The sequence below is a fragment of the Ailuropoda melanoleuca genome, chromosome 15 (assembly GCF_002007445.2).
Source record: "Ailuropoda melanoleuca isolate Jingjing chromosome 15, ASM200744v2, whole genome shotgun sequence".
Taxonomy (NCBI): domain Eukaryota; kingdom Metazoa; phylum Chordata; class Mammalia; order Carnivora; family Ursidae; genus Ailuropoda; species Ailuropoda melanoleuca.
In genome coordinates, this window is record NC_048232.1 from 82,036,119 (window position 1) to 82,055,407 (window position 19,289).

The window sequence follows — 19,289 nt, forward strand, 5'->3', positions numbered from 1 at the left end:
CCCGAGCCCGAGTGAGCATCCACGGCCAGGGGTCTGCGTCGCGAACCAGCCGAGGCGTCTAGCCGTGTGGGGGCGCCCAGGGGACTCCAACCTCCAAGAGGAAAAAGAACACGGCGGTCGATGGCTCGTCTTCACTCGCTGACTATAGGCGTTTTCCTCTGCCCGCAGGGTTAGATTTTTTGCAACATTTTCTGGAAAGGCCCCCGAAGTCGGAAAGTGCAGAGCTGGGCACCTCAGGGCCAAAGTCTCCCCCAAAAAACTTTTTCCAAAGTTGGCTTTGCAGCGGCGGCCCGAGTACCCGGGCAGGGAGAGGTGCAAACTCCCGCCGGGGCCGGGTGGGGGGGGCCGGAGCGTGTGCGCCTTGGCGCGGGGCCCGGGCGGCGGGCACGGCTGCTCCGCGCTCGCGGCGTGCCCGCTGCGCGCAGTGCCGGGCGCGGCAGACAGGTGGACGCGGCGCGAGTCCGTCGGTCCGTCTGTCCGCGCGCTCGCAGCTCTGGGCGTCCTCTGCGGGCTGTGAGCTGCGGCTGCTCCGGCTTCTCTTTGCAACGAGGCTGGAGGGTGGGCCTTCCCCCCCCCCTTTTTGCGCGTGTGTGTATGTGTGTGTGTGCGCAAAATATCTCTATCTCGGGAATGAAAGATGGGCGCTGGCGGCCAGAGGGGAGTCCTCAGGGAGGTAGCGGGGGAGGCTGCGGGCGCGCGGGGAGACAGGAGGGCTGCTCCCGGCTCCCGGCGGCAGGAGGAGAAGTTGCCACCCTTTCAGCTGTTCCGGTCTTTATAAAGGAGAAGGGAGAGCGCTAGAGGTGGGTGGAGACTGCCTTTCCTTTTCTGGCCGAGAGTCAGCACCGGGAAGAGGGGGGGAGCTCCGGGAGGGCCTGAGGCGGGGGCGGGGCGCTCAGGGGTCTCTGAGAGCCTGGCAGCCCCTCTGCCCAGGATCTGGCCTTTGGGAAGGGAGAACTAGGGGCGACTGAGCGCCCCGCCCCTTAGCACAGTGACCGTGGCCTGATTTCTAGCCCACGTGGTTGGGCAGTTGTCTCCACGGCCACCGCCAGGAGTCCAAACCCGCAGCCCTGAGGGCGGCACTCGCACCCTGACACGGGCATAGCGGTGAAGGACTCACGCCCTGCAGCTTCTTCGGATCCTGCCCGGCTGCTGAGGAGCTGGGTCACCTTGGGCAAGTCACTTCCTTTCTGTGCGCTTGCATCTAGCCTCCCAGTGGGATAGAGTTCTTGAGAGGACCTAGGGCCAGAAAGGGCACCCAGCCCCGAACCAGCCACAAGGTGATCGCACAGACCCCGCAGCCAGTACCATTCAGCAGAAAGCTGGGTCCGTGTCTCCGCCTTCTCGCTGGTTGCCTGGCACATGACAGGCGCTGCCAATTTGTTGAACTGCAAAGTCACACAAACCCCCACAGCCCTGCAGCACCCTCGCAGGGCCGCCATCACAGTCCCACAGTCACCCTGATGTTTACTACCTCCCTCAGCCCCCAGGTTTGGAGGCCCGCCCCCCCCCCACGCCTGCATTCACATAGTTAACGCCTTCCGCCCCCAGCGCCGAGAGCTGCGAGAGCTGCGGTGGCCCTGCCTTCAGCAGTCACACGGTCCCAGTCACAGAGTCACACGCACACCCGCCGAGCCCAGCACCCACCACGGGACCCGCAGGCTCACTGCATCACCGGGCTTCTGGCTGTAGGACACCTTTATCTGGTCCCCTCGCACTGTCTCCACCGTCCACCCTTGGTACCCAGACATCCCTTTGGGGTGCCAGCCTGCTCCTCAGGCCTCTGTCGCTGAAACAGGCACACCCGCTGTCTCTTCCTAAGCCATCTTCTTGGACGTGAGCGAGGGGGGCACAGAGGAGGGAGGACTCTGCCAGGCGGGCCTCTTTACACAAGAACCCACTCTCTTCTCATGACCGCCTATGCAGCATGGCGCAGTGGCCGAGAGGCAGGCCGGGGACAGGTCACCTTGGTTCAAATCCTGGTGTGGCCACCTGAGCTGGTCACAGTGTCTCTGGGAAGCTTCACCTCTCCGTGCCTTGGTTTCCTCCCCTATAAGCTAGAAATAAATCTAGAATTGGAGGGAGAGAAGGATTCAGAGAGGCCTGGGGAAAGTGTAGGGGTGATGGGGGTGTGTGTCAGCTTTGCTGGGAATGATGAGTTCCCGGGTATGTACCTATATCAAAACCGATCTCTGCATTTTGTGGTACCTCAATGCAGTTGTAGAATTCGGAGTTACCTCCCAACGTGGTCTGGAGGCTCAGATGAGATCATCCATCTGGAAGGACTGAGCATGATGCTGGCCCCCAGAGTGCATCATTCCTTCAACACAGGATTTGAGTGTTCCCCGGTGGCCGGGCACTATTCCAGGCGCTGGGGAGACAGCACAGGGCTCATACAGGCTCCTGCCTTGGAGGGGCCCCTATCCAGAAGGACAGACAGATGCATAAACAGATAAATTAGGAGATGGGGTGACAAGGGAGATTGGGGGTGGGGGTGGGAAGATAATCCCCAAACACAAGCTTTGAAGTCTAAAGACTTAGAGTTAAAACCACAGGACGCTAGGTGATGTTGACCTTGACCTTCTGGATCCTTATCCATTAAAGAGATGAGAACAGCTACCATTATTATTACGGGGACTGTGTAAGAGGGAGTGTTCTTCTTACTCGGCATGTAGCCTCTCTGTGCTCCTGTGAGGTATGTGGCTCCTATCTTACAAATGGGGCAATTGAAGCACAGAGAGGTTAAGCAACTTGTTCAAGGTCACACAGCCAGTAAGTGGTAGAGACTAGACTCGAACCCAAGCATTCCAGCTGTGGAGCCCACACACTTAAGCCACCATGCTATGCTGCCTCTTGGCAGGTGATGATTGATGGTGATAATTGACACATTTTACACTTCTGTGAACATCAAACACACAAATATATGTGCAAGTGCTTTGCCAACTGAAAGTGCTGACGTACAAAGAGCTGTAGGAGCGCAAAGGAGGGAGCACACGGTTCAGCCTCAGGGGAGGGATGCAAAGAGGGGAGGCTACTGGGAGCAGCATCATTGAGCACCTGCTGTCTGCAGGCCCCATGAGGAAATGTAATAAAGGAGACCCAGAGCCGGGACTCTGGGACCTACCGGGCTCTTGAGTGAGATAGACACGGATGATTACAGTCCAGATGTCTTTTCGCACAGGTTAGAAGGGGCAGGACAGAGACAGCAGAGGCAGCTGGAACCACAGGGCACCCGGCCTGAATGCCATACTAAGGAGAACCCCTTTCCTATACCCTCTTCTTGCAGACACCATGCCAGTGTGGGGGTCTTTCCACACAAGCAATCCTCTAGAGAACACCTCCTCCTCTTCCTGTGAGACTTGATTTAGCACCTCCTCCAGGAAGCCCCCTGGGCTTGGTACTTGCTCTGGGTTCCCACAGCATGTGCCCCATGACATTGTCATTGCCCGTGTATCAGTCTAGCACTAGACTGAGATCCAGGTGAGCAAGGGCCTCATTCCAGCTCCCACGATACAGCAGTTGCTCAATAAATGTCTACTAAAAGAATGAATAAATGAGTAAATATCTTGCCTGTTTCTTCCTCTGAGTCCTGGCCTTTTGGTGCAAAGATGCCAGGCCCTACCTGAGGGGTGCAAGGGGTCGGGGAGAGGGCTTATAACGTGAGCCTCTAAACCATAATGCACAAGGGCACCTCACAGACCTGGAAAGACCCCGGGCCCATCTTTGGCATTGGGGCCCTGAGGAATCAGGCTTTCCAATAGCCTGTGAGCTGGTTATGTGGGCTGGGGGCCACACCCCATAACTCTCACCCTCCACCCCCTTGATAAGCCTGAGTCCAGCAGAAAACCAAGTGGTCACGGCTCTCAGCTAATTGCCAAGGGGCCTGTCCAAGGCCAGGGCTTTTTAGACCGTGTCCAGAGCAGTCTAAGCTTTCCTCCATCAAAACGTCTCATACCCTGGGAGTGGGGGCTCAGGGCCAAAAAAGGAGCTGGCTTCCATCCCGGGGGCAGACTTGGGCCCTCGAGTCCAGAATGGGTATCCCCGCTCTCCTGAGAGAGCCCTAACAACACCCGTGCCAGGCACGTTTGCTTTTCCCAGCTTGATGGCTGGAGGAAGTCCGGCTCCAAATTGGGGACAGTCCAAGGCCAAGCCACAAATGGCCTGAGGCCCCAGCCCCAGGCTGTATGATGGCAAAGGACGCATCTACCCCCGTGTAGCTGCACTCAGCTGGCCCAGAGCCGCTCGATGCCCTGCCCCCGCCCCCCCCCCCGGGCTGCAAGGCCGGGGCCCCCTTCACCTTCACCCAGGAAGGGAGCTATCGCAGCGTTGGTGCTCCTTTCGCAGCTGAGGAGCCGGAGGCCTGCGTGGAACCGGGGACGAGTCTTCCCAGCAAAGACTGCCTGGGTTCAAAGCCTGCTCTGCCATTTACTAGCTCGTGACCTTGAACTTCACCTTTCTGAGCCTCAGGTTTTCTCATCTATAAAACATGGATAACAATAGTGATCGCCTCATGGAGTTAACACATCCTCGGTGTTGAAAGCCTGGCCAGAGCGCTCCTGGGCTGATCGTTGTTACCACTCCAGCCCCAGGCATATGCGCGCACGCACACACCCACCTGTGAGCTCAGGAGACAGGGCCAGGGGAGGAGCCCAAGGCTGGGCAGGCTACAGGCACATCACCTGGAAGGGGGGTGGTCCTCACACAGAGCCCCCCACCACTTCTGTGGGAGACGCCCCCACGCTGGTGAGTCACGGGGAGGCAGGAGAGACCCCAGGAAGGCAGACAGACAGACAGACCGACGGACCCCCAGGCCTAGGGCAGCCTGGGGGAGCCCACCGGCACTGCCTCTGCAGCCTCGGGCCTTGTGTCCTGTATACAAAGGCAAGGGAAGCTCGGTGTTTGTTTTCCTGGGGCTAAGCAATGCATTTTTAGCTCCTCTAGTCTCCAGACAAGGAAGAGGATGTTTGGACAAGACGGCTCAGATCTACCTGTCCTGGAAGCTGGCTGGAAACGGAGCAGAGCCCCCCCAAACTGGCTGGGAGATGACCCCACCCCGGAGCTGGTGCTGGTTGGCTTTGCCCAGAGAAGGTTGTTCCTCATGGCCCCGCGGTCTGCTCCCCGGCTGGGCCTCGGGAACATTGACACCTCCCGCACAGAGCACGCGCCCTGGGCCAAACGCTCTGCCTGAGGAAAGCATAGCAATTGTCACCATTCTACCAGCAAAGCAGCCGGGTTCTTACCTTGTTCATACCTGGGGGAGGGGCCCCTGAGGCTCCGAGATGGATCCTCGCTTGCCTGGCATCACCCAGCAAGGAAGCAGCAGTGGCGAGATTTGAATCCAGAGCCGTGACACCAAAGCCCACACTTTTGCCATCTCCCTGTGACATGATGCCTCCCTGTGTGGCCTGTGTCAGAGCCGCTCAGTGTTTCATGTCACTTTCTGTGCAGAAAATTAAACAAGTGAGCCAAGTGGAGGAGGCTGGGCAGGGCTGGAGGCAGCGGGCCCCCAGGACCTGCCCACCACCTTGGGGCAGGGAGCCATGTGTGGTCCCGCAGAGGGGCTAGCTGGCCCTTTCCAGATCAGGATGTCCTTGCCGCCCAGGCTCTGAAATTGGACTGGGATAGGGTAGGCGGGGGAGAGGGGCGGGCAGGTAGCAGGCAGCCCCTCTTGGTGGGGGTACAGCTGCACACAGACCCTCCCCAACTCTCTGCAGGACACATGATGAGCCTGTCAAAAGGATGGGAAGTTAATCCCAGTAATAAGGTCACAGATTCATCCTCAATATTCCTGAGAGCAAATGGGCCCAGGTATATTCACCCGGTTAAGCCTCACAACCTGCCAATGAGAGAGGAGCGCTATCACCCCCATTTTACAGATGGGGGAGCCGAGCTCTGGAGCAGCTTTGGCAGGGTCAAGGCTGAGCGAGGGCAGAGCTGGAACTTGAACCTGGGCAGCCTGGTGCCGGCATCACCCTCCGGACGTCTGCCCCTGCCTGCCAGGCAGGGCAAAGATGAAACATAGCTGCCCAGACCACCTGGGCTCCGCCCTCCCTCACCCACTGGTTCTGGCTTCGCTCCACCCCTACCTGCGGAAGGCCCTCTGGTGGGCACTGGGCTGGACTCCGGCTGAAGGAGCCTCTTTCTCTGCCATGAGTGGTGCCCCACCATGGCCGGCTGACATGGACAGGGGAGGTTGCTAGAATTAGACAGAGGTGGCGGGTAACGGATGGTCATTGCCCCCCTCACTCCCTTTCCTCGGCTTGCCACCGGAGTCGCCTTCTCCTCTCACCACCATTAGGAAGCCCTCGTTTGGGAGAAAGTCTGACACTGCATCGGTGTTCAAGCTCCTGTCCCTGCCGTATAGGCCAAGGCTGTTCGGAGGGGACCACTGAGGTTCAGAGATGTCATGTGACTTCCCCACGATCACACAGTGAGTCAGAACAACAGGTCTGCCAACGGCAGGGACCCCCAGCCCTCTCCTGCGGTGGGGTGGGGGGGGAGGGCAAGGACCCTAGGGCGGTGACTCTGGAAGTATGGTCAGTAGGAAAGGGAGGGAAGCAGATGGGTATGAGAGAAGGTTCTGGGTGAAGCTGGAGTTCACAAGGAAGAGTGGGTGGCTAATTTTTACCCCAGACCACACTTTTACTTGTGACATCCCCCCTCCCAGTGCAGCCTTCACTCTCCTCCATAACCGCATCTCTCCCACTTCCTCACCCGTCCTGCCTGCCCGCTGGGGAGCTTTCCCTGGAGTGAGTTTCCAGAAGTAGCAAGTTGTCCCTTCTCGCCACTGCCTAGAGGCCACTTGAGGATGCTTCCATGTCCTGGATGTGTCTTAGATCCCCCCTGAGGCCTGCGAGCTTCTCAAGGGCAGGGACCGTGAGCCCGTGCAGGGGTTTGGATCCATGGACAAGCACCCTGGAGGGTAAGCCCTGCAGGCCTGGCTTTGAGACCGTGCTGTGCCAGTTACTGGCTGTGTGTCCTTGGGCAGGACACTGACCTCTCTGAGCCTGTTTCTTCAGCTGCGAACCGGGATGATGACATTCACCTGGTGTGGTTGTGTGAGGACCAGATGTGAGAACGGCTGCCGAGGCGCCCGCCCGGTGCCCGGTGCAGCACGGTTGCTCAGCGCTGCTCAGCCACTGCCCTTCCATCGTTGTCTAGATCCACACCATTGCTCCTCAAAGTGTGGTCCGCTGACCAGCACCTGGGGGCTTGTCAGCAGTCACAGTGCCAGGCCCACCCCAGACCTGCCTGGTCAGCATCTGCGTTTTAAGAAGACTCCCAGTGGCCCACGGGCACAGCAGTTTGAGAAGGGCTGACCTACAGGGTAGGTCACAAATGGTCAAGCCCCATGATTTCACATGGACCGAACTAATACATCAACTCCCTTGAGCCACCCAACAATCCTGGGAGAACAAAGTATATTATCCCCATTTTACAGACAAGAAAACTGAGTCCTGGGGAGATCACACGACCTCCCTGATTCACATGATCAGGGGGTCGCCAAACCAGATTTGAACCAGTGCCATGGGCTTCGGAGCTACAACTCCTGGAGTGGCCGTCCTGGGCCTGTCTGGTGTTGAGCTGGGAGGAGCAAAATCCAGGACCCCAGTGTCCTCATCTGTAGAATGGGGTCCCAACACGATCTGATTATGGGGGGGGTGTGCAGACATGCCCTGCCCAGTACCCCAGACTTGTCCTCACAAAGAATTGGGTGTTACACTGCCAGCTCACCTCTCTGGAGCCCCCTACCCTTGAGGGGCATACAGGCTGAGGCAGGCAGGTGGCAGACAGACAGAAAGACGGAGAACTATAAAAACACCTTCCGGCGGTGCTTACATAAGTCAATAAGCAAACAGGACAGCCCAGTGGGAGTGACTAATCGTCTTAATGGGAACCACCAGCCCAGTGGGCATGAGGCTCGTTGCGCACGGATGCGCCCCCTGGCCACCAGGGCACATCCCTGCTGACGATGGGGCATTGTCATCAGTGGTCCCAGGTGGGAGCACGAGGCCAGAGAAGCGAGATCGCCCTCTTCCTGCTCCCCTTCCTCCTCCTCCCCTTCCTTGGGGCTCTGACGGCACCTCCTTCATTCTTCCTTGGGTGCCAACAGTGCAGAGGAGCCCAGGGTTCAAAACCAACCTCCACCACGCCCCAGCTGTGTAACCCTGGTGAGTCCCTGCCCTCTGGGCCGTAGAAGAGGCCAATTCTGGAACTAGCACATCGGGTGAGGGGATTAATCCAGGGACTGATCGTAGATGCTTAGCACAGAGAGAGCTCTCAGGAAAGGGGAGCTCTAGTTCCAATTCCCCTCGCTTGGACGAGGCCGTTTCCACCGTTGGCCCCCGAGGGGAGCAGCACGGCAAATGACCGTACCCGTATTACAGATGAGAAACTGAGGCTCCAGAGAGGAAACGTGACTTCAAGGTCATCCTGCTGGTCATTGCTGGAGCAAAGTCAGAGGTGAACTGAAGTTTTAGGACTCCCAGAACAGTGCTCAAGGGAGGGAGAAACAAATGAGTCAGGAAGGCAGACCCCCCAAGTCCCACCCACCCAGAGTGAGACCTTTTCTCTTGTGGGATCTGGTGGGGGCCCATGGAGGTGAACGAGTGTGTCTGTGTGATGTGCGTATGAGAGGGCCGGGGGGGTGGGGAGCAGAAGGAGGGACACGGGTCTGTGTGCACGTGAGCATCTGTGTGTGTCCATGAACGTACACAGGCCCGGGAGGGAGGGGATGAAAACGTCCCTGGGCAGCCAGGGAGGCCCACGGCGGGGACACACGCAGGGCCAGCTGAGGGCCGGTGGGCCCTGCGTGCAGGTGCCCCGGGCCTCCCCTCCCTGAAGACCACCACAGGGTGGAGGGTGCCTCTCAGCCCCCACCCTTTATCTTCCCATCCTCCCCCCCACCTCCCCCAGCTCCTTCCTGTTTTGATGGAAGGAAAAAATTTCAGCTTTTTCCTTCTTTATTTTTCCAGACGGGTGACTCGCTCGGGAAAGGAATTCCCCCCTCCCCAAACCATCATAATACCTATATATCGAAGCCATAGATACAGACCCATCCTGTTGTGCTGGGGTAGTCACGGTTATTTTTGGGTGCTTTACGGGGGTGGTACCCCAGGGGAGGTGATATGGGGGGTGCTCAGCTGCCTTCTCCCAGTCCACATCCCCCCTCCCAGATTCCTCCCCACCCCCTCCCAGTCCTCCCTGCCTGAGTGCTGGGAGGAGGGAAGGAAGCCTGCTAAGCCAGGGTATAAATAACTCAGGTGGTTACTCAGCTCCTGAGAACATGATAACATGAGTCATGATGTGAAATCAAGAGGAGCAGTGAAAAGCCTTGGGCCACCGCCCGGGGCAGGGCAGTGGGGCTCCAGGGAGAAGGGGCTCTGGAGCCCGGGGACTGGCAGCGGGCAGGGCCCAGGAGGACAGGGCTGCCCCGTGTATGGTGTGAGACGAGCCTCATCCGGGCTCAGGCGCTCAGGTTGCTCACCTGGAACTGTGGGCGGCTGGGGGGCGGCTAGGCTGGGCTTCATTTCCAAGGCCCTCTCTGAGCTGGGAAGAGGAAGAGGGTAGGGCCCACGGTGAGCATCCTTGGTCCTGTCCCTGTGCCTGTCACAGGTCAGTGGGAAGATCAGGTCCCTGGGAACTTCTCGTCCCCTCCCCCATTTCCAAGGCAGGTGGCCTGAGGAGTTCCCTGGGCCTCAGTGGGACTTACAGGAAGGACTCACAGCCTGCAAGGTGGGGGAAAAGGTTCCTTCTCCGTCCAGGGAGAAGGCCTTGAATCGAGGACAATCCCCACCCTCTTTTGGCTGCCTGGCTGCAGCGTGGGCATGAGGGGTGTGGGTGCAAAAGCAGGACACCGTCAAGGAGCTCTGGCCTAGCACGGGTCGTGTGAGGAGCCCAGGCAGCTAGGCAGGGCCGCTGGCCCAGTCCTGGGCTCCGGCAGGCAAGGGTCAGAAGCCAGCTCCAGCCCGTGCCCGCTCACCCAGGGAAATCCTTCGCATCAGGCTTGCTTCCAGAGCAGGGCAGGCTTGGACCCTGGGTTGCCATGGCAACAGGGTCTGGAGCCTGCGCAGGCCAAGCCACCCTCCTCCCGTGTCACCCCCCACCCCCACCCCCCCGCAGCTGCCTGGCCATGCAGGGAGAGGGCTTCGCTGGGGTGCAGGCTCTTAGCACCTGTCCTGGTCGGAAGGGCAGCGGGCTCAGGTGCAGCTGACGGGCACAGACCCAGGCTGGGAATCAGGACACAGGGCAGCGGTGCGCCCCGCGGCGGGCTCGTTTCCTGGGTCTGAGCCTCAGGCTCCTGGCCTGTAAAATGGTAGAATAGGGAGGGGGCCTAACGGCTGTCCTGACCATCATGAGGGTCACACAGTTGAGTTCTCACCCAGAGCCCCATTCCTCATCTCTGAGGCATCCTCCTTCCCACCTTGGGCCTTAATCCCAAGGGCAGCAGCCCCAGAGCCTGCACCCACCCGACCTGGCCTTGCCCCTAGGACCCTTGGCCTGGCTTCTCCCCCACCCCCCACCCCCACCTCTGCTTGCGCAGACAGCTTGGCATGGCTCAGACCCAGCCATTCAACGGACAGCCTGCCCTCTGGCCCCTCACAAACAATGGGGACTCCAGGAATATTGTCCCGCCTGAGCTGAATCAAACGCTCTAAATTTAGCCCATCTGATGCGTCCTCTGCTTCCTGCCCCTGCTGCCCTCCTTTCAAGGCGATGAGGTCACCCCGGAACTGCCTGCCCCAGCAGCCAGACCCAGGGGGTTTCCAGGTCCAGGGCTGCTCTCCTGCTCTTGGGGAGTGGGCGGCCAGGGGATCGGGGCCATGGGTCTTCCCACCCTGCCTGCCCTGCCTCTTGGGCTGCTCGGCCCGGAGCTGAGTCCCCAGGAACCTCAGCCCAGGCCTGGGTGGGGGAGAAGCCGCAGAGGCTGGGGCAGGGGGAGCTTCCAGGGATAGAAACACATGGTGAGGAACCAGGGACCTGGGGCGTGTAGAGAGACGCACGAGGTCTCTGGCTGAGTGTGGGCTGCGTGCCGGGCCCAGCGCTGCGGAAAGAGTGGACCTGCCCTCCCGGGGCGGACAGCACAGAGGAAGAGAGACAATCAGCAAGAGAACAGTCAATGACCAAGATCGTTTTCATTTTGACACATGTTATGAAGGAAATAAATCAGAGAGATACGATCATGAAACGGGGGTGGTGTGGCTGGCCCTGATGTGGAGAGAGGGTCAGGGGAGGCCTCTCAGAGAGGTGACATTTGAGCTGAGACTTGGATGGCCAGAAAGAACTATTCCAAGAGCTGGGTGGGGCTGAGCCCTCCAGGCCAGAGGAGGGGCAAGGGCGGACTCCAAGGAGAGAAGAAACGGGTCTGGTTTGGGGCAGTCTGGAGGCCAGGAGTCCACTCCCAGGAGAGAGAGGGGCAGGAATGAGGTCAGGAGGCAGCAGGGGCCAGGTGGGGAAGAAGCCAGGGTAGCACACTGAGCAAGAGGAGATGCCCTCCCCAGGGTGAGGAGCGGGGGAGCCACAGCCTCCCGCAGATTTAAGAGGATCTGTTGGCTGTATGGAGAGGGGATCAGCAGGGAGCCCGGGGAGGAGACTAAAGTCACAGCACCTAGGGATAATAAACGCTGTTTGCTGGAGGGCACCTTCAAGATTTTCCGGCTTCAGCCCTCTCATGAGTCTCTGAGGCCCAGAGAGAGCATGTGTCTGCCCAAGGTCACACAGCAAGTGGGAACTCGGCCTGGAAAACCTTTTAGAGAAGGTGGGAAGAGGAACTTTGGCACCTGAAAAGGATGTGTCTTTTCAAGAAAGCCGTGTCTGAGACGCTGCCCCCTGCCCAGGCTCCTGTTGGGGTGTGGGTGAGCAAGCCAGAGGCACACAGTCCCTGGGGGGGCGCGGGGTCTGCCCCGGCTCTGGCCTGGTTCCTCTCACATCCTGTGGACAGGTGTTCTGACTCCGGCCCCTCCCACAATCCTCCCCAACCGCGGCCGTCCCGCCCCCCCCCCCCAGGCCCTGCCAAGAATCCGAGGTTGGCAGGGAGTTGCGGGGGGCCTCTGGAATGTCGCTTTCCGGAGCCAGCACCAGTGTGCCAACCTCGGCAGAGGCCTCGGGGGCGGACGGGGGATCACCGGATCTCGTCTGGAATGGGGAGGCTGGCAGCCATGAGCCAACGGGGAAGGGCAGCGCCCCGGCGGTCCCCTCTCAGGTGGGGGGCATCCTGCACTGGAGCGCACGGGGGCTGCCTGAACTGCTGGCCTGTGGTAGCTACTTACCATCTCTGGGGGGGGCTGGTTCCCTGGCAACCGTCCCCCCCCCATCACACTCTTCCCTCCAGCTACCCACACACGCTCAGTGCCTCTTGGTTTATACTTGAACCCTGTCCCGGTGGGGGGGGTAGTGCTCTGTGTCGGAGATTCCTGTTAACCCTTCAGACACTAAGTGTGAGGAAAAGTGCTTTGGGCTGAGGCTGATCGGGGTTCAAATCCCATCTCTACAGTGACTGCTTCTCTGGGCCTCAGTTTCCTAATCTACAAAACGGAGATGACCCCCCCCCTTCAAGGGCTTGGTGTAAGAACTGAGTGAGGTAACACCAAGCCCTCCCCCGCCCCGGGCCCTGGCACACTCCAGGGCTCCTCATCTGTCGGTTGCCTCCCTCCCTGACCCGCTGGGCGAAGTAGACTGCTTCTTGCTTCTGCAGGCCAGGAAGAAGGCCCGGGAGGTGGAGCGCTGGAGTGGCGAGGGACACTGGGGCACCTGGCTAGGACCCTGACTCAGGAGTCAGACAGACCTGGGTTTGAGCCCTGGCTCCTCCACTGGACAGCTGTGTGGCCTTGGGCAAGTTAATAAACCTCTCTGAACCTCGATTTTCTCATTTGCTTAATGGTAATCACAGTGCCTTCCCCACCGGGGCTATTGGGACACGGTTATTATTGTCGGTATTATCAGCTGGTAGAGGAGAGAGGGTGCTAGGGGGAGACTTGTGTCTCCCTGGTGGCCCCAGGTTGTTGGAAGCTTCTGGTGAGGGAGATGGGCAGCCCTGTGTGGCCGGAGTGAGGAAAGGACAGCCAGTACCCCGGGACCCTCTGCCTGCATCTCGACGTAGAAGCTGAGGTGCTGGCGATTCTCTGGGGACCCCCACACTGCCAACTATGCTGGTCGTGGTGGTGCTGGATGAGGCCTCCTTTTCCAGCCAGATGCCCTTCAGGCCTGGGGCAGGGCCACCCCGTCCTCCCCTCTGCCAGCAGGGCCCAGGCCAAGATGCCTTTATTTTTAAACCTGCGAACAATGCCTGGCCAGGCACAGCCTCCTGCAGCGGACGGAGAGAGCGACGATGGGCTGCGAGCCACACTTCCTGGGCCGACACTCCTCATCCCCAGACAGGTACCCTGTCTGCTTAAGTCTCCCTCATCCCTGGCCTTGACCCTGCTCTCCCTGGGGTGGTGGGGGGTGGGTCCGGATCCTGTCATCTGGCTGGGACAAGCCGCCCCCATCAAACAGGCGTGGATGAAGCACACCTGCTGTGCTCAGCCCCCTGCAGGGCCAGTCGCAGAACCCTGGACAGCCAGCCCCCCAGACCCCCCCTCTGTCCCCATAACCCCCCCACCAAACTAGGCTGGATATTCTGCCTCGGGAAGCTTCCCTGTCCTGCCCAATGATGCACTATTGCCTCCTCACACCTCCCCTTGCCCACGGCTCTCCAGAAAATTCCTAAGTCTATGCAGCAAGAGCGCAGTGCCCAGCAGCTCAACACCCTGGAGGGCAGGGCAAGATCGAGAGACCAGGAGTCAGGGATACGGGGTCTAGTCCTGGTCCTGCCATCAACCCCTGTGTGACCTTGAACAAGACCCATGACTGTCGCATCTCAGGAAGGGAGAGGGCTTGGTAAACTCTGAACTGGTGTGCACGCATGGGGCACGGGGCCTCCCGAGGAGCAGGAGACCCTGAAAACAGGTGTCCTCAACACCTGGTGATCTCCATGGAGAGCCACAAACACCAGACCCCAGAGCCAGAAGGCCTGGCTACAGATCCAGGCTCAACACGGTCAGCTGCAGATCTGGGGCAAGTTAACGACCCCTTTAGCACCTCTGTGTCCCCGTCTGTGAAACACGGTCATGGTCGTGCCTGCCTCGTGAGGCCGGTGGGAAGAGAGAGACAGAACACAGGGAGAGTAAGCGCTCAGGGAGCACCGCACTTAACCACGTGCGCAGCAGAGCCAAGATGTCCGCGTGCGCGTGCGCACCCACCTGCATTTGCATTGCGAGTGTGCCCCCAGAGAGCGTGGGAGCCATCGAACGGGACTGCAAGAGAACAGGCACCGAAGTCGTGGTGTGGATTTACACGCAGGCCAGAGCCCCGTGTTCAAGCGTGCGCACTGATGTCCAAGGAGAATGTGTGTGCCCGAGCCTGGGGCGTGTGTGTACCAAGGGTGTGCTCACGACGGCTTGAAATGGCTTTTGTCCCCTCGTCCTGCCACTGCGGTGGGAGCACAGGGGCACGTGTCTCATCCCGCTGTCCTCTCCTGGTGAGACAGGAAGCGCTGGCCTTCAAGCCCCCTCTCCCAGAGCCTGGCCCCACCTGGGCTCTGGGGAGCAGTCTCAAAGGGAGACCTCTGGGAGGGGGCAGTGGAGAGGGGACAGGTGGCCAAAGTCCTCGACATGAGCTGGGTCCCTCCTGGTTCCTCGGCTGCCTTGATTCTCCCCTGGCGTCGCTGCTCGTTATATATCCTGTAGTTATAATTCGTCTGCCCCCGAACGCCCCCCTGCTGATGAAGACGGGGATCTGGTCTGCTCTGCCCACCGCTCTGTGCCCCAGTGCCGAGAACGGTGCCAGACACACCGCAGGTGCTCGACAAGCTCTCGAATAGATGAGGAACCCGGGCAGCTTTTGTGGTTGTCAGCTTAGCGAGGTGTAAAAGTCAGCAGGTGTCAAACCGCAAACATACACAGTCGTGTAACCCCCACCTCAGTCAGGACATAGGATATGTTCTTCACCCTGAAAGTTCCTTCCTGCCCCTTGCCCGGGCCCTGGCAGTCACTGACCTGACTTCTAGCCCTACAATGCCGCCCTTTCTAGAATTCCATGCCTGCATCTGGAATGGTTCTGGGGCCACACGGGCCCTGGAGAGGAGACCTGAGGAGGATCGAGGGACCCAGCAGGGTGGAGGCGACCATGACAGGCCTGGCCCAAGGAGGGTCAAGGGGGGCCACCCTGATAACCGGCTTTGAGGGGAATTCTCAGGACCAGGTGAATGTCCGGCTATGGCAGACCAGGCAAGGTTTCCCGCTGGAGCAGCTGGCTGGAGGCTGAGATGCCCCCACAGCAGGGCTGGGAGAGGGACGGGCTCACAGGCACTGAGGATGCGGGTGTGCACCACGAGCACACCCATACACATGCACGTGCACGGGCACGCACACCGGGAGGGCAGCCCAGGCCCGGGCAGATGGCTCAGGGTCGACAGACGCCACGAGGCCCAGCTGCTTGGTGTCTTGCGTCCGGCTTCTCCGTGGCAGGGAACCTCCGCGGGCTGCACAGTGGAGCAAACGTGGTTGGCGAGACGTGGGCAGGGGAAGCTCACGTTCACGGAGCCCATCCGTGGGAGAGGCGTGGCCCGCGTGGAATTCCAACCTTGGGATGTCGCCGGTCCCTGCTCCCCCTTACAAATTAGGAAGCGGAGGCGTGAAGAGGCTGAGCAAGTCGGTCACGTCACCCAGTGACAGCACCCGGATTCTGCTTTTTCAGTCTGTGACAGGTTGCATTTTCCAGAGAGAGCCACAGCAGTATCTCCCATCCCACACACTCTTAACTGCAGGCTGCCGATGCTCCCCTGTGTTCCTCTTCTTGAAGCTGGATAGACTTGGATTTGCAAAAGCAATGCTCTGGGGCTTCCGAGGTAGGTCAGAAAATGCAATGTGGCCTCTGCTGGGTTCGCTTGGGCCTCTCCGCTCGGGCTCTGGGCCGCCATGCTGTGAGGAAGCCCAACGAGGCCACACAGCCCAAACGGAGAGCCCGTGGCTGGACCGAAGGAGAGGAAAGACACCCAGGCAGTCCCCGCAGCCCCCGCCCTGCCATCCCAGCTCCAGCCACTGCCTGCAGCCGCATGTGGGACCCCAAGCCAGCCCGCCGGGCCGGGCCCATCCCCAAATCCTGAGCTGCAGAAACCACGAGAAATAATAAAGTGATTCTGATTGTTTGAAGCTGCTTTGGGGTTTGTTTGTTGGACAGCAGTAGCTCATTGGAACATAACCCATTGCAAATCCTGTTGGGTCCATGTTCAGAATAATCCAGGATTGCTTCTCACACCTGCACGCGCCATCCTAATCCAGGCGGCCATGATCTCTTACCTGGATGCCGGCAGCAGCCTCCTGACCCATCGCCCTCCTTCTGCCCTCAAGCCCGTGGTTCTTCTCTGCACAACAGCCAGAGTGAGTCTGTGGAACACAGACACCTCTGCTCCAAGCCCTCCAGTGGCTCCCGTCTCCCCCAAGTCTTGACAGTGACCCACAGGCCCTACGTGATCTGCCCCAGAGCTCTCTGCACTCTGCCCCCGCCGCTCTGCCCTCACCCGCTGCCTCTAGCTGGTCCCCAGACTCAGCAGGCACTTACTTCCAGCACTTACCATTGCTGATGCTGTTCCTTCTGCTTCAGGTTTCTTTTCCCTGCACACCTGCCTAGCTCACTCTCTCACCCCTCGGCTTCCAGCTCAAATGTCACCGATTCAGGGAGTCCCCCCCCGACACCGTACCCCCCTGACTCCCCATTCTCTCCCTGCTTTATTTTTCTCCACTGTTTCTCTCATCTCCTGATGTTCTCCTTCCAATGATAACCCGTTGTATCTCAGTGTTCCGTGGGCTGCCTTCTTCCGTTGTCAGGCGAGCTTCCTGCCAACAGCGACTCTATTTTGACTGCTCTGTCCTCAGGGCCTGACACAGGGCCTGGCATGTAGTAAAGCTTCAGGTGTCTCTTGAATGAATGAATGAACGAATGAATGAATGAGCGAATGAATGAACAATTTCAGAATCCTTCCACTCAAATAAAACCCCTGGTGGGTGAGACAAGGGGCCTCTCAAAATGGGCTGCCCTCCTGTCCATTCAGGGTACATCCTCATGTTCCAAATGGGGGGAAACTGAGGCCCAGAGAAGGTAAGTCATTTGTCATTCATGTTTTCAACGGATGTAAAAGCTTTATAGCATCCAAGCCTTGCAGTCTTTTAATTTGAAGCCCCAGCACCCCTCATGTGCATAGCCGTTCCAAGGTACATATAAAATCCTTATTTTATATTGCTAATCATGAGCGATTTTCCTTAAAGTTCCCAAGATTCATTCAGCGTCAGGCCTCACCAACCCAGGATTAGCCCCTGCCCACAGGGCTTTCAGAATTAAATAAGTTACTGCCCGTAGGGTGGTACCTAGTACATGGTGAGTACTCAGTGCCATGCTGTTGGGGGCCCACTGGGTGCCAGGCACTGTCCCCAGGAGCTGGGGATTCAGTGATGAACCAGATCAACCACGCCCCTGGCCTCTTGAGCTTATGTCCTGAGACGGGGAGCAGACAGTGAACAAGCGAGCAGGTGGCATGAAATGGCCCTCGGAGATGGGCAGTAACGAACCACCGAGTGGTGCTGGGGGAGGCAAGGTGGATGGGGAGGGGGCAGAGTGGTTTAGAAGCCTCATTTAGAAGCTTTCTCTGGGGGGTGCCATTTAAAGAGGTAAATGATTAAGAGAGCCATATCAGGCAGCAGGAACAGCAGGTGCAAAGGCCCTGTAGCAGGAATGAACTGGCTGCATTGGAGAAACGACAAGGCCAGTAAGGAAGCAAGTGAGGAAGAGAGCAGGGAGATGTGGTCAGAGAACCCCAGAGGCTAGGTCAGCTTCCCTCTCACCCTTCCCGCCTCTGAGGGACTAGCACTTTGCAGAGCCGTGGCCTGGGGTGCTGCTCTGTCACCACCCCTCCTGCCTCGTGACCTCAGCCCCACCCAGCCCAGCCCCAACCCCCACTTCCTCTTCCAGTTGTGACCCAGGAAGTCAGGAGCCACATCCTTTCCTAAACTGGATCTCCCCTCCTAGTGGGTGGGCCTCAGACTCCTAGCCTGGCCTCTCTGTCAGTGGCTGACCCACTTTGGACTCCCCCGCCGCCTTCCCCCCTCACCCACCCACTGGCCCCACAGTGTCAGACCCTAGCAGCCCCCTTTCCTTCGCCTTTGCCAACCTCTCAGAAGCCATGGGATTTCCCCAAATGCATCAGCCGTTCCCCAGGCCCAGAACACCCTGTCTTCCCTCCTCCCTCTGACCAAATCTCAGCTGTCACCTCCTTCTGGAAGTCCCTGGGTTATGAGCAGCAGATGGGTCTTGCTCATCGCCATCCCCCAGGGCCAGGCATAGGGCTTGCCACTGGGAAGGATCTCAGCCGATAGACAAATGAATGGAGAGTTATTTGGGTCCAGTCAGCCCATTACCCACTAGCCTGTGTGGCGAACACCACGCTGGGCCCAGAAGCCAGGGATGACAGACCCACTTGCATTCCTGTGCAAAGACCTCTTACCCCAAGTCCAGGGGTCTGGAGCAGGTCTGGGCTCTGCACTAACTTGCTCTGTGACCTTGGGAAGCCACTGACCTGTGCTGAGCTTCTCATTCGGCAAAGCAGCAGCTGGAAGAGGCTGCGTGATCTCGAAGCATCACGGTCACAAGTATGGACTCAGGCCAGACAGCCTGGGCTCAAATCCCGGCCCTGCCCCTTGCTGACTGCGTGAACTTGGGCGAGATTTTTAACCTCTCTGAGGCTCCGATCCCCATCTTCAGTGCTGGAGAGCGTCAGGGCCCGTCTCACGGAATGGTTGCAAAGGTTCACTTCAATGACTCCATGGAAAGCGAGCCTGGGGGACGCAGCAGACACGCAGGACCCGAATGGCTAATGAGATCATAATGAGGTCTGCGGTCCTCGATCTGCGTCTTACGGGGACATGACAGGTTCATGGGAACACAGCCACTCTGTGTCAGAGCGGAAGGCCGGGAATGTCCAGGGCTGAGGTTCTGACGGTCCTTGTGGCACCAGGACAGGGTGGCTGTCACCCCCAGGATGGGAGTGTGGTGCGGGCTGCATGTGCTCGGGTGCCCTGCCTGGTTACACACTCCCCACCCGGAAGCAGCCCCGCCCTGCCCTGCCCTGCTGGACCCTCTAAAGGAGTCAAATGCGACAGAGAACGTTGAGGGAAACCGAGGACAATCCCATCACGGCAGACTGAGCTTCCAGAGACCAGCTGGGAAATGTCCTTCCAACCCTCCCCCCAACTCTCCTGGGA